This window comes from Apium graveolens, chromosome 5 (genome assembly GCF_009905375.1).
Source record: "Apium graveolens cultivar Ventura chromosome 5, ASM990537v1, whole genome shotgun sequence".
NCBI lineage: Eukaryota > Viridiplantae > Streptophyta > Magnoliopsida > Apiales > Apiaceae > Apium > Apium graveolens.
In genome coordinates, this window is record NC_133651.1 from 249520942 (window position 1) to 249533717 (window position 12776).

Below are 12776 nucleotides of genomic sequence, written 5' to 3' on the forward strand. Positions count from 1 at the left end.
CTAGGCACTAGCAGTATATTAAAGGTGACGACTTTACTATTCACGGGATCATGCATGCAAACAAAAGAAAGAGATGGCGATGAGAAGGAACCAGCACAGCATAGACATAATGCACTTGTGTCCATCTCTATTTTCAGTACCCTTCCTGTGTCATTTTCTCAATTTTGGAATTTAGATGCCCCTCTTTTCACATGATCGCCCGTTATGTGTTCAAGTATGAACACATGAACGTTTACGTGCCCTTTGTGTATAAGTACACAAATATAAAAGTATAAATTTAGAATTTTTTTTATTCAAATGTAGGGAAGAACCTTGGGCATTCTTCAGATTATTTTTTTATATTTTTTCATCATTAAAATTTTTTAAGTAAAGAGAAAATGTCCCTCTAAAAATTATAAAACAAAAGGATGATTTACTCGATGATCCCCTAAATAAATATTTCTACATCCACCTTTGAATGTGAGTACACGATACAAAATAAAATAAAAAACAGGAATTAGTGTATTTTTTTAGAAGTTTTATTCTGCTATGAAAATGAACATTAAACATTATCGAACACTTTTATCTCTTTAATTAATTAAGAGTTTTACCGAATGTGAATTTGTCTAGTTTGCATTATATTTTGCCTGATAGATTTCAATTACAAAAGTTGAAAAGAACAATTCACTAATGCAATTTCAAACAAAAATATATTAGTATAAATTATTATCTACCAAATAATATTCAAACCAACAATAAAAATGTTTATTAAACTCAACAACCCACCATACAACATGTAATATTAATCTAAAACAACATTTTTCTCCGTCTCACCTATTTTTTTACAAATGAAATACAATTAAAAAATATATGTAAAGTGTCAATTCCGCTTTTGACATGGGTTCTCAGCAAACTTAATAGATTTATTTAGCATGCCGGGCGGCATCGTTAGTCGCCCCGTATTAAATTTATGTTACATAATTGAAGGTCAATTATTGCTTGAAGATGTACAAGCCAAATCTCACCTTTAAACGGAAAGAAACGGAAAGTTACGTTGTTATGTTTAAATTATACTTACATGAAGACTTATATCAAAAGTCTTCATGAGATCGTATAAGTATGTTCAAGGGGCTGCAACTTGTGTTAAGACTGAGGGGTCGCATATGAGGTCTTCGGTGCCTTATGCCTAATCACAGCAGGACTTCCCCTTGTTCCATGACTGTTGTTCCATTACTGTTATGTATCTTATTGTACTCAACCCATGGTCTACGGCTTCTCACAGATGGTCTTCAAGGCTTTTGGGCCTCGAACTCGATAGACCGGAGGAACCTCGATAAATAGGGTAATGCCCTAGTCATACCTCGATAAGATTTGGAAATTTTGTTCGGTTTATAAGACAAAGTACTACTACTAAGTCTAACAATAAATCATGATCTTTTGGGGGCCTGTGAATCTTAAGGTGGAAGAGGGAAAACCCAAACATGATCTTATATTTTTTAACACTTCCCTTCAATCGTACAATATTTTTCGCTACGATTGATGATAACAACAATAACCAATACCAATACTCATATCAATGACAAATATTTAAATTAAATAAATAGGGATGAGGGAACCATGTCAAGTAACCAGTCAAGTAACCAGTCGCACTAAAATCTTAAAGTGGTAGAGGAAGGCTTAAACATGATCTTATATTATTTAACAGACTACACTTGGGCCAATAGGCTTCGATTTATTTCAGACACGGAGTCGGGACTTGACCCGATTTATGAAAAAACTTGGAATTTGACTCGGGTTGTCACATATGGTGTCGGAGCTCAGGTTATAGTTTCTGTAGATTGTCCTTTAGTATTTTACTTGTGAGTTTTTGGTTGACTTCATATGGGTAGATTTAAGATTTTAGATATGAATTTTATGATATATGTTTTTGTGCACTCATAAAACTTTGTGCATGATGGCAAGAGGTAGTACGAGTCTGAATGCCGGGGGGGGAATCATAATCAACAGATTGTCATGGATAGGAGGACTTTTATGGACATGTTGTGGGAAGTTCAACATGGACGGAATCACACTGCTGACGGGGCAAAATCGAGATGGTTAGACTATGTTTGATCATTTTATTAAGCAAAGACCCCAACTGCTTTAAGGTCGCCAAGACTCCCATGGATGCTAAAGCTTAGATAGATCACATGAAGAAAAATTTCCGGGTCTTGGATTGTTCAGACGTGCAAAAGGTTTGATTTTTTACTTATCGTCTTGAGGGGGATGCTAGTATTTGATGGAAGTCTGTGGTGGCCTCGCTTGCATCTGGCTTTGAAGATACTCTTACTTGGTAGGTACTCAAATATCAGTTTGACTAGAGGTACTTTCCGGCCAGCATACGTGAGTAATATGTAAGGGAGTATCAGAGTATTGCTCAAAGAGATGATGAGTCGGTGACCGATTTTCAAGTCATATTTTAAAAGTTAGCTGGTTATGCGAGATCTGTGGCCGGGACAGAAGCGGATAAATCATGAAGTTTAAGTGGGCATTGAAAAATTCCATCCGCAACCATATTATCTTTAATTGCTACAAATCTATGGATACCTTGGTGGATAGTGTCATAGATCAAGAGTTTCATCAGACTGACTTTTTCAATAAACGAGACATACAGAATCTGAAAAGAAAAATAGATGATGAATTTTCCGAGCGTCGACATGGAATTCTAAAAAATGACGGGTCTTCAGGTGGATTCAAACCAAATGATCAAAGGTATAATACACGGATTTTTTAGCAAAAGAATGGAAATTGAGAAAATGAGCAAAAAAGGTCTTTCAACCAAGTTGAAAATAAGGAAGTATCTAATTGTGAGCATTATGGAAAGGTGCATGGAGGAAATATTTGCTATTAGGCTACCAGAGCATGCTTCAATTATGAAAAGAAGTGTTGCATTATTCGAGACTGTTAAATACCACCAAAGAAGCCTTGGAATCGTAAGGATTAGGGAGGCAAACCAACTAGAAAACTTACGGTCGTGTATTTTCTACCACTGCAAAAGATGGCAAGTACTCCAGGTACCATTTCAGGAATACTTTCTATCGGTAATGGAAATGTTATAGTCTTATTTGATACTGGAGCTATGTTGTGCAAGACATGCATGTACATAACAAAACTAAGTTATCTTGACAACCCTAAGGATTAGTTGTATGATAATCTAATTTTGTATTCTGTAATTGTATTTTTTGAGTCTGTAAAAATGTTAAGTAGATTAGACTGGAGGATTTTTCTGTGAACAGCCATCAAGCTAAGGAATAAACTCTGGAAGAAGATCAAATCCTGATCATGCCTCAGAGAAAAGTGTAGTAGCTTGGATTTAAATAATACTGTTATAGGAAAAATGGTCTAAATCAGATATCGACAAGTCACAGATCAAGGAATATCGAGAAGTATGTCGAGAAGTCCAAAATGACTTGTAGAGAAGTCCCAAGAGATATCGATAAGTCAATATGCATGTAGAGATCTTAGATATCGATAATTCAAAAAATCCACGTAGAGAACTAGAGATATCGATAAGTCATTTCTTCATATAGAGATCTAGAGATATTGACAAGTCAAATATTCATGTAAAGAACTAGAATATCAACAAATCAAAAGCCTATGTAGAGAACTGGAGATATCGACAAGTCATTTTACTTGTAGAGGACTAGAAACCTCGACAAATCATTAACACATATAGAGAACTCAAAATATTAATAAGTCAATTTACTTATCGATATGCGATATCTCTACAGAATAAAAGAGATCTCGACAAACTACTTCAGAATTCAGAATGCAGACAACTTGAAGATTCAAGATTATCAGTCAACAAAAATTATATCATTGAATTGGAAAGACTACAAAAGCAACTTGAATAATTCAAAATCAAGGGCGAAGATTCACTGGACAAATGAGGGTCACAGACCTATTAGATTCTGCACATATATGCTAACACAGGAAATGGAAAATATACAAATTAGCTTTAAAAACTGTGTTAGTCCATTTTAGTGCAAGTTTTGTAATTTTGTGCATGTTGATCTATAAAACATGTCACGAGTCCTTTATTTAGTAGTAACAAACAGATCTAGGAAATATCTTGTATTCTCTCTCAAAAATTGAAGCCAGGTTCTTATTTTTAAGAAAATAGATTCGTAGCAAAACAAATTTGAATAATAAATCAAGTGAGTTTTTTATAATTATTTTGTGTGTTCTGCATTAGTACTTTATCTCACTACTAGAAAAAGTAGAATAGATATCGCCTCTTTGACATCAGTTGCTCTTGGCACCGATGTAAAAGTTTTTTTTTACATCAGTTTTTCCCAACTGATGTCTTTGTGTAAGATTAGACATTGATTTTTTATCCCGACCGGTGTTATAAGTCTGTTTTTAAAAAGTGATCCAGCAAGCCTTTCATGTTTCCCCCCTTAGCCAAATAATGCATTCCCTCTTAAAATTCCCCCCATCTCATTTTTTACCTTTAGCAAAATTTCAAAGTCCTGATCTCCCCCCCTTTCAACTTTATACATAAGATTTAAATAAATTAAAAATTAAAACATATTCACATACTCTCATCTCTTGACATATAAAAATATAAAATCAAATAAATCAAAAACTCTCTCCTCTCTCTCTACTCGAGTGAAGAACAGCTTCATCTCTCTCGCTCAACTCCGCTCTCTCTCTCTCTCTCAACTACTCTCTTTACTCTCTTTGTATGCTGTCTCGTCAAACTTTTAAAAGTTCGGAGGTTGTTCAAGATGGGAAGTAAGCTTAAGTTGGAGTTTAACGGTTTAATAGTTGAGAATTTAAAGCTCAAATCGGAGTTTAAAGCTCAAGTCATAGGTCAAAGTTTGAATTGGGTAAGCTTAAAACCTAATTTTTAAATTGGGGATTTCAATTTCAAACCCGAATTTTTTAATTAGTTGATTTTAGTTGGATTTAAATTTTTAATTTTAACCCTTATTTTTTGATTAGTTGGTCATAACTCATCATCCAGATTGGTATACTTTTTTGATTTAAAAAGTTTTTCATTGTCAAGAAATAATTACCGTCAAATAAATTTGGTCTAGTGTTGATATTCCGTGTATATTTATTGTTTGGTAAATAGTTGTAACAAGCAGTTGTATACCATGGCCATCTCAGTGGTTCTGTTGAGATTATAGTTTTACATTTGTAACCATTAACAAACTTTTAAGTGTCTGAGTTGTTTCTGATGATTGCAGACACAACATGAGATTCACATGTTTGCTGCTCCAGCTCATGAGCACTGGTGATATTCCAAGGCACAAGCAATTTCTTGAATAGTGGGAGTGTGGGACTTCCTATTTGCTATTTGTGGAGTATGTGTTGTATGGAAGTGTCTTGGACAATAATATTTGGGGTTTCATATTGATTACAAAGATTTATATACCGGTTAACATATTTGTAATTCCTTTACTTTTATATACCTTTCATGTTTGGTGTAAAGACCGAACCTCTAGCGATTTGTTTGGAAACATAAAACTAGATGCGGTAAGAAAAAATGAACAGGACTTGAATTAGACTCAATTTGAAAGCTATTATATAAATAATAGGCCTTTCTTAGTGCAATGTTTTTCCTGAATAAATCATCTACACTGGATTAATTATTTATATTTTATTTCTATCCTTTCAGTAATTAATATATTTAAATTGATTCTGATTAGAAAATATTACTTTGCAGAGTTTGAATTATCTCCAGTTCGGTGTCAAGTATCTGATGTAAATGTTGCTACTTGTGGGGATGATGTTGCTACGTGTGGGGGTGATTTTAAAGTATGATATAAAAATATTATTGTTCATACATGCTAGGCATTAAAGTAAGTTGTAGTGGTATCTGGCTTTGTATTTACATTTAATGTATAGTCCCTATTTACAAGTACTAAATTACAGAAGCTGAAATATATATGCTCAAATTATAAACACTGACATTATATCTTTCTTTGGTAGAACTGCTGGTCCTCCACAATATGGTCAGCTTGGACACGGAACTGACAATGAGGTAGTTTGATTGTTTCTCTTTTCATTTTTAATATGTCTTATTTCTTTCATCGAGGATCTCTGATAATTTGATAATCGTCCTTGCATCTTTTTTTTTTAATTTGATAATTTGATTCAAGTGTTTTTTCTCTCTCAAATGTATGTAAGCATCTCTTTTCTTTGCTAAATATTTGTGCCTTTTTTGTGTGCCTCAAATTATAAAAAGGTTCATTCTCAAGCTCTACCTTTACTATCTCTCAAGACCACTGATTTATTCACATCCCCAAAAGGGTATATTTTATATACACATATGAATCTTTATATGGATATTGTTCTTGTTGATAATATTTCTCTATTACCATTGTTTCTTTTAATTTATTTGCTTATAAATATAATTAATTCAATCTTTGTTGTACTAATATTCAAGATTTGAAGCAACTCATTGCTTACTTAATAAAAATCATACCTTTATATAATAGATAATTGTAATTATGTTCATGCTCTTATTTTCTTTATAATATAATCGGGGCTGGTTTTGAAGATTTTCTAGATAAATTACTCTAATATTCAGAGTTGTAATAACATAAAATCAAAACCAGTTGGTCACACAATCTGCATGTTCATACTAACTTTATTAACTGCTCCTACGGTTGTAGTTGATACTTTTAACATTTTTCATAAGCATTTAATTACTCTGTTTGCTTCATAAAACTGGCCATCATCTGTAACATGTCCTTCTCCCTTCCAATTGATTTTCCTGGATGATATTGGGAGCTTAGCGCCCCTTAGTTACATCTTTTGCAGGATTATACATGCTTTATTCGATTATGTTTTTTTCAACGTTGCTCAAATTTTAAGGGGAATGTATCCTCGCCCGTAATTCAACCATGACATGCCTTGTACTGTTACACCTAACTCACTGAAACCTAAACATACATGGTTTTCAAGAGTAGCCATTGTATATAAGTAATCTTCGTTGTTAGATTATGTGATTAATATCTTATATGCAGTTTTGATGGAAGGAAAAGCTCGACATCATGTATCAATTTTTGGCAAGTATCAAGAGAAGGCAGAGTTTTCATGTGTTCATGTCTTGGAAAAAGTAGCTGCAATGTTCAGAAAACTCCAGGAATCCTAATTTTTGACAGAGATAAAACAACTTATAATTTGTTATAAGTGCTTCCTTCCTCGTGACAGTCTACTCCGATTACTTGATTTCTGCTAGGAAAATCCTTTGGTGTACATCTAGAAATGTGTAACCATCTGAACTGCTTTAATTCTCCAAGTCTCGGGTAACCTTAAATGCAAAAACTAATAAAACAAGTCTCTTTTCTGGCGGATGAACAAGACAACTATGAGCAAACTGAGCCAGCTACATACAACAATGCTCCTCTTTTTGGACTATTGGCTATTGGCTAGGCTACATGCAGGACATAGTGGATATAACAAGTTGCTTCTAAGTATAAAAGATTATGGATGAATCTCTAGTAGTTGTTGATATTTGGTTTAGGTGAAACTGTAATATATCTAGAACTATATTTGGATATATGTGTGTTGATGTTTGGATATTGGTGGATGTTTGAAGGTGGAATAAAAGTTGGTTATAAGGATATAACAATTGGTAATTGGAAGTTTAAGTTGATAGTTTGTTGGATTGGCAGTTTTTTGGTTTGGCAGTTTTTTGGAATCTATGTTTTTATATTGTGCATGAATAAAACAGGTAATCAGATATCATTTATACAAGCAAATAATGTTAAAACAAACATATTTAACATTATTTATTTCAATTAAAAATGATGTTAATTTAGTGTTATAACATCTGTTATAATATAAAAAAATTGATGTCTATCAAGGCTTAAGACACCAGTTTTAGTAGTGCATTTAGATCAGTTTATCAAGAAAAATCGATGTTAAATACCACAGCAGACAAATGTTTAATAATACAGAACTAATGTTAAAGAGGATTTCAGATAACATTTGTTTAAAAGGAAATGATGTTACCTATACTTATAGACATTGTTTCTTCTGCTACAGAAATCAGTTCCTCGACATAAACCGATGTTAAAGTAATTATTAACATCAATTTTTTCAAAAAAACTGATGTTAAAGTTATTAGTAACATCAGTTTACTAAACAAGGGCAAAATTATTGCTTATCTGGCATATGTTTAAATTGATAAATAAATCATATATAATAATATATAAATGATAGATGTGTAGTAGAAATTTAACATCAAGATATAGATATCAGTTTCATATTAAAAAAATGATGTTATATATCCTCTTTCACATCAGTTTAAAACCGATGTTAAATGGGGGGTCTTTAACATCACCCAGAAAGATATCGGATTTTTTATCCATAGACATCGCTTTTTACCCGATGTCTATTGATAATCAATGTCTATTGATGTTTTTCTAGCTGTGTCCCTACAAATTCATACATCTGTCTTGTTCTAAATAGCCAAATACTTTCACAAGTTAATTAAAATTCAAGAAAACACATTCACCCCCTTGTATTGCATTTCATACCTAACAAGTGGTATCTAAGAAAAATCTAAAAGTAAACATATAAAGATCTTGGAAGTATGAGTGCACATAATATCACCAGTATCAAGATTCCTGTCTTTGATAAGATAAACTACACTTTATGGAAAAAGAAAATTATGCTGTTCATCAAGATGGCCAATCCAATGTATATTGAAATTCTCAGACATGGACCCTTTATTCCTATGGAAAGGATTCTCGAGTCAACAGAAGGAGACATGGTCATTCCTGCACACTTTGATCCTAAAGATCCATCTACCTACACTGAACCTGAAAAAGAAAAGGTTGCACTTGAAAGTAGCTTACAACTCATACTCATTGAGTCCCTTGATAATGTGATGTGAAACAACATTATCAATAGCGAGCCTGCTAAGCAAATTTGGGAGAAGATTGAGTTCTTGTGTCAAGGAACATAAGAAGTGAGGTCTAACTACAAAAGGATCTTGGTGTCACAGTATGGGGGTTTCATGTCTAAACAAAAAGAAGGCATAACTGAGGTTTTTGAGAGATTCAACAAATTGATAAATGACTTGCAGTTTCATGACAAGTACTATGAAGCTGAAGAGGTTAACCTCAAATTCTTGCTCACTCTTCCTGATCACTTGGAACAAAAGATCTCTGCAATAAGAAAAGGAAGAGATTTAGGAAGAATAACTTTGGAGTTTTTGTATGGTATTCTCAAAACCAATGAGCTGGAGATGATGTAGAGAAAGTCACTAAAAGCTAGTCAAGGCATGTTGTGGATATGTCAAGTGCCTTAATAGCTAATGACAACAAAGTGCTTGAAGATGAAATAGAACCCCATACTCAAGTTATTCAAGCTGTTGAGCAGAGAAACAAAGAACCTCAAAAACAAGTCATTATAAAGCTGGAGGAGGATGAGTTCTACACTCTTGATGAGTTGGATGAAATCGACCAATCTATGGCTTATCTAGCAAGAAAATTTCTAAACATCAGAGTGAAGAATCCTACATATTTCAAGGGTAAAGGCCAAAATTCTGTGAATTTTTTTAAACAGTTGCATTTTTAAACATCGGAGTGAAGAAGCCTACAACAACAATTGGAAAGGAAAAATTCAGTTAAATGCAACTGGAAAAGGTGGCTACAAGTCAGGATCTGTAGACAGATCAATGATAAGGTGCTACAACTGTGATGAACTTGGTCACTTTGATATAGAATGCATGAAGCCAAAAAAGCTGAATAAAGACAAGGTTTATTTGGAACTGGAAGCTACATATGAAGCACTTCTGAGAAAGAAATAGGGAAAAGCTTATATTACTAAGGGTAAAAGTTGGGATGATACATATAATGAAGATGATGGTAAAGAATTTGGAAACTATGCTCTCATGGCTTTGGAGCATGGAGAATCATCTTCATCTAAGTCTGAGGTACCTATCCTGACTACCATTAATTTAAATGTTGCATAATATAAGGAAACTACTGAGAAGATGAATGTAGAAATGTTTCACATTCATACAAGCATGGTGGTAGCTACTGAGGAAGTGAGTAGACTGTCAAAAATTAACAAAAAACTTGAGATTGAGAAGCAGGAGCTAGAACTGCAGCTTGTTGGTCTTAAAGCAGTGAAACAAGAAAATGAGTACCTCAAGAACAAGCTTAAGTGTGTTGGAGAAGTAGAAGCAGTGTTAAAAGAAAGAATTGAAAAAAATGATTTGAAGCTCAAATTATTCAAAAATGCATCTTAATTAATTGGTCAGTATTATGAGAAAAATAAATCATATGCTAACATAGCCATTGGCTGGGACTATGAGGCTTTGAACTCTCACAAGAAAAATAAAGTTGACAAAGGAAAGGACAATGAGAACCAAGATGTTCCTTTGATGCTTTAAAATGTGAATGCACCCTTGTTCAAAGCTTGTGAGGTGAACTTCAGTGAAGTGGAGCTTGTTATCAAGCTGGAAATTGCAGATGAAGACAAGGAAAAGAATGATGCAAAATCCACTCTCAGTGTTGAATGTGAGAAGAAGCTTACAGTGAGTCCAGCTTCTAAGACACCAACAAAAGAGATCAAGACTGACAACACTGGAAAGAAAAAAAGAACGGAAATGGGAAGATAGGTGTTAACAAAAACAACAACTATGCTTATGTTGCAGATGATTGAAGAAAGCAGTGTCAGAAATGTGGCTCAACAAATCATCTAATCACCTTTGTAAGAAGGCTGTTAGTGAGCCAAAGTATGGAGCCAACAAATATAATGAGGCACAAGCCGTCGACCCCTGCTCTTTCTGTGACAAGTTTGACTGAATTCCATGTAACATGAAAGTTATGACCAACTGTCATATGTTGAGAAAAGATCTTAAAGAAGTTAACTTTAGATCTGTGATTAAAGATGAAGATACTGATCAAACTAAGAATGATGTTCCTTTTGAATGTTCAATGTTCAAGTTCTACTTATGCAAATTCTGTGAAAAAGAATAAAGTGCCCAACACTGCTTGGGTAGCTAAACACACTTAAAACTCACTGTGTGCGGGGCAAGAAGAATAGAGTCATGTGGATCATTGATAGTGGATGTTCTAGGAACATGACAAGTGATAAAACCCTGTTATCACAGTTTGAGGAGATGGCTGGCCCTTTGGTGACCTTTGGAGACAACAACAAAGGATTCACAATAGGATATGGCAAGTTGATTTCTGGACATTTTGTCATTGAATATGTAGCGGTGGTATTGAAGTGAATCTTCTCACTATCAGCCAATTTACAGATAAAGGTTTTAAAGTAATATTTGACAAAGAAGATTGTTCAATCACTAGCAAGAAAACTGGTGAAGTTGCTCTGAAAGGAGTAAGGAAGGGAAGCCTGTTTGTTGTAGATCTAAATTCAGCAAACAAGGAAAGAATATGTTGCTTCTACACTAAGGCATCTATTGAGCAAAGTAAACTCTGGCACAAGAAACTCTCTCACTTGAATACAAAGGAATCAACACATTGGTGAAAAACAGTGTTCTAAAAAGTGCAAATCGGTAATAAACGGTGGGAAGACCTTCAAGTGCTTAAGCGGTTAAGCGGACGCTTAAGCGAAATTTTAAGCGGGTCTATAAGCGGATTAAAATTATTTATTTAAAATTTTAAATATAATAATAATATGTGTAATACTAAAATAATGAAAATAAATAAAGTATCAAGAATATAAATATAAATTATTCTTAAAAAATATATTTTTTAATTTTTTTAATCAATATCATTTCTTAATTAATAATAATATTTAAAATTAAAAAATTGACAAATCAAAATCGGTTTGACCGCTTAATGGCCATTTAATCCGCTTAATAACCACTTAATCTGTTTCCAATTCCGCTTAATCTTTAAAAAATGCTTAATTATCTGATTAGTATTAAATCAAAGTGCTTTATGGTCCGATTCCGCTTAAACGATCGCTTAGACGACCGCTTAATGCGCTTTTTTGAACACTTGTGAAAAGCGAATTAGTGAAAGATATGCGAGCTTTGGAGTTTGCTCAAAATAAAGTTTATGAGGCTTGTCAAAAAGAAAAAATGAAGAGGTCCAGTCACAAAAGCAAAGCTGTGAATTCTATTAGTGCTCCACTACTGTTTATCCACATGGAATTGTTTGGACCTCTAAATATCATGTATATATCCAGAAAAAGGTATGCTTTGGTGATGGTGGATGAATACTCAAGATATACTTGGGTGGAAGTTATGCATTCAAAAGATAAAATCTACATATCATCATTGAACACATAAAGAAAATTGAGAAGCAAGCTGAAGATCGAGAATATGACAAAAGATTAAGAAGTGACAATGGCACAGAATTTAGAAATGCAATTCTAGATGAATTTTGCAAAGATAAAGGCATTGTTCAAGAGTTCTCGGCTGCGGGAACACCTCAACAGAATGGTGTGGTTAAAAGGAAAAATAGAACTCTAGTTGAGGCTGCTAGGACAATGCTGCAAAATGCCAATCTGCCAACAAGTTTTTGGGAAGAAGCTGTTAACACATCATTTTACACCCAGAATAGATATCTACTCAACGAAAATATTGGAAAGTCACCCTAGTCAATTTTATCAGAAAGGAAGCCTACTGTTAAGCATCGTCATGTGTTTGGAAGCAAGTGCTTTTTGCTAAAAGATAACTCTGAATATATTAGAAAATTTGAATCTAAAATAATTGAAGCTATTTTTATGGGATATAAATTAGAAAGGACTGCCTACAGAGTCTATGTGCTAGAGCAGAATATATAATGGAGAGCACATATGTGACGTTTGAT

At 33.6% G+C, this 12776-nt stretch overlaps 1 long non-coding RNA gene across 1 annotated transcript; it reads left to right on the top strand.

Annotated features, from left to right (window-relative positions):
- The first annotated feature begins 4734 nt into the window (after window positions 1-4734).
- LOC141724873 (uncharacterized) lies at window positions 4735-5955 on the top strand. Its single transcript, XR_012576924.1, has 3 exons — window positions 4735-4850; window positions 5214-5330; window positions 5693-5955. It is a non-coding gene; the product is annotated as an uncharacterized LOC141724873 (long non-coding RNA).
- Window positions 5956-12776: the final 6821 nt, after the last annotated feature.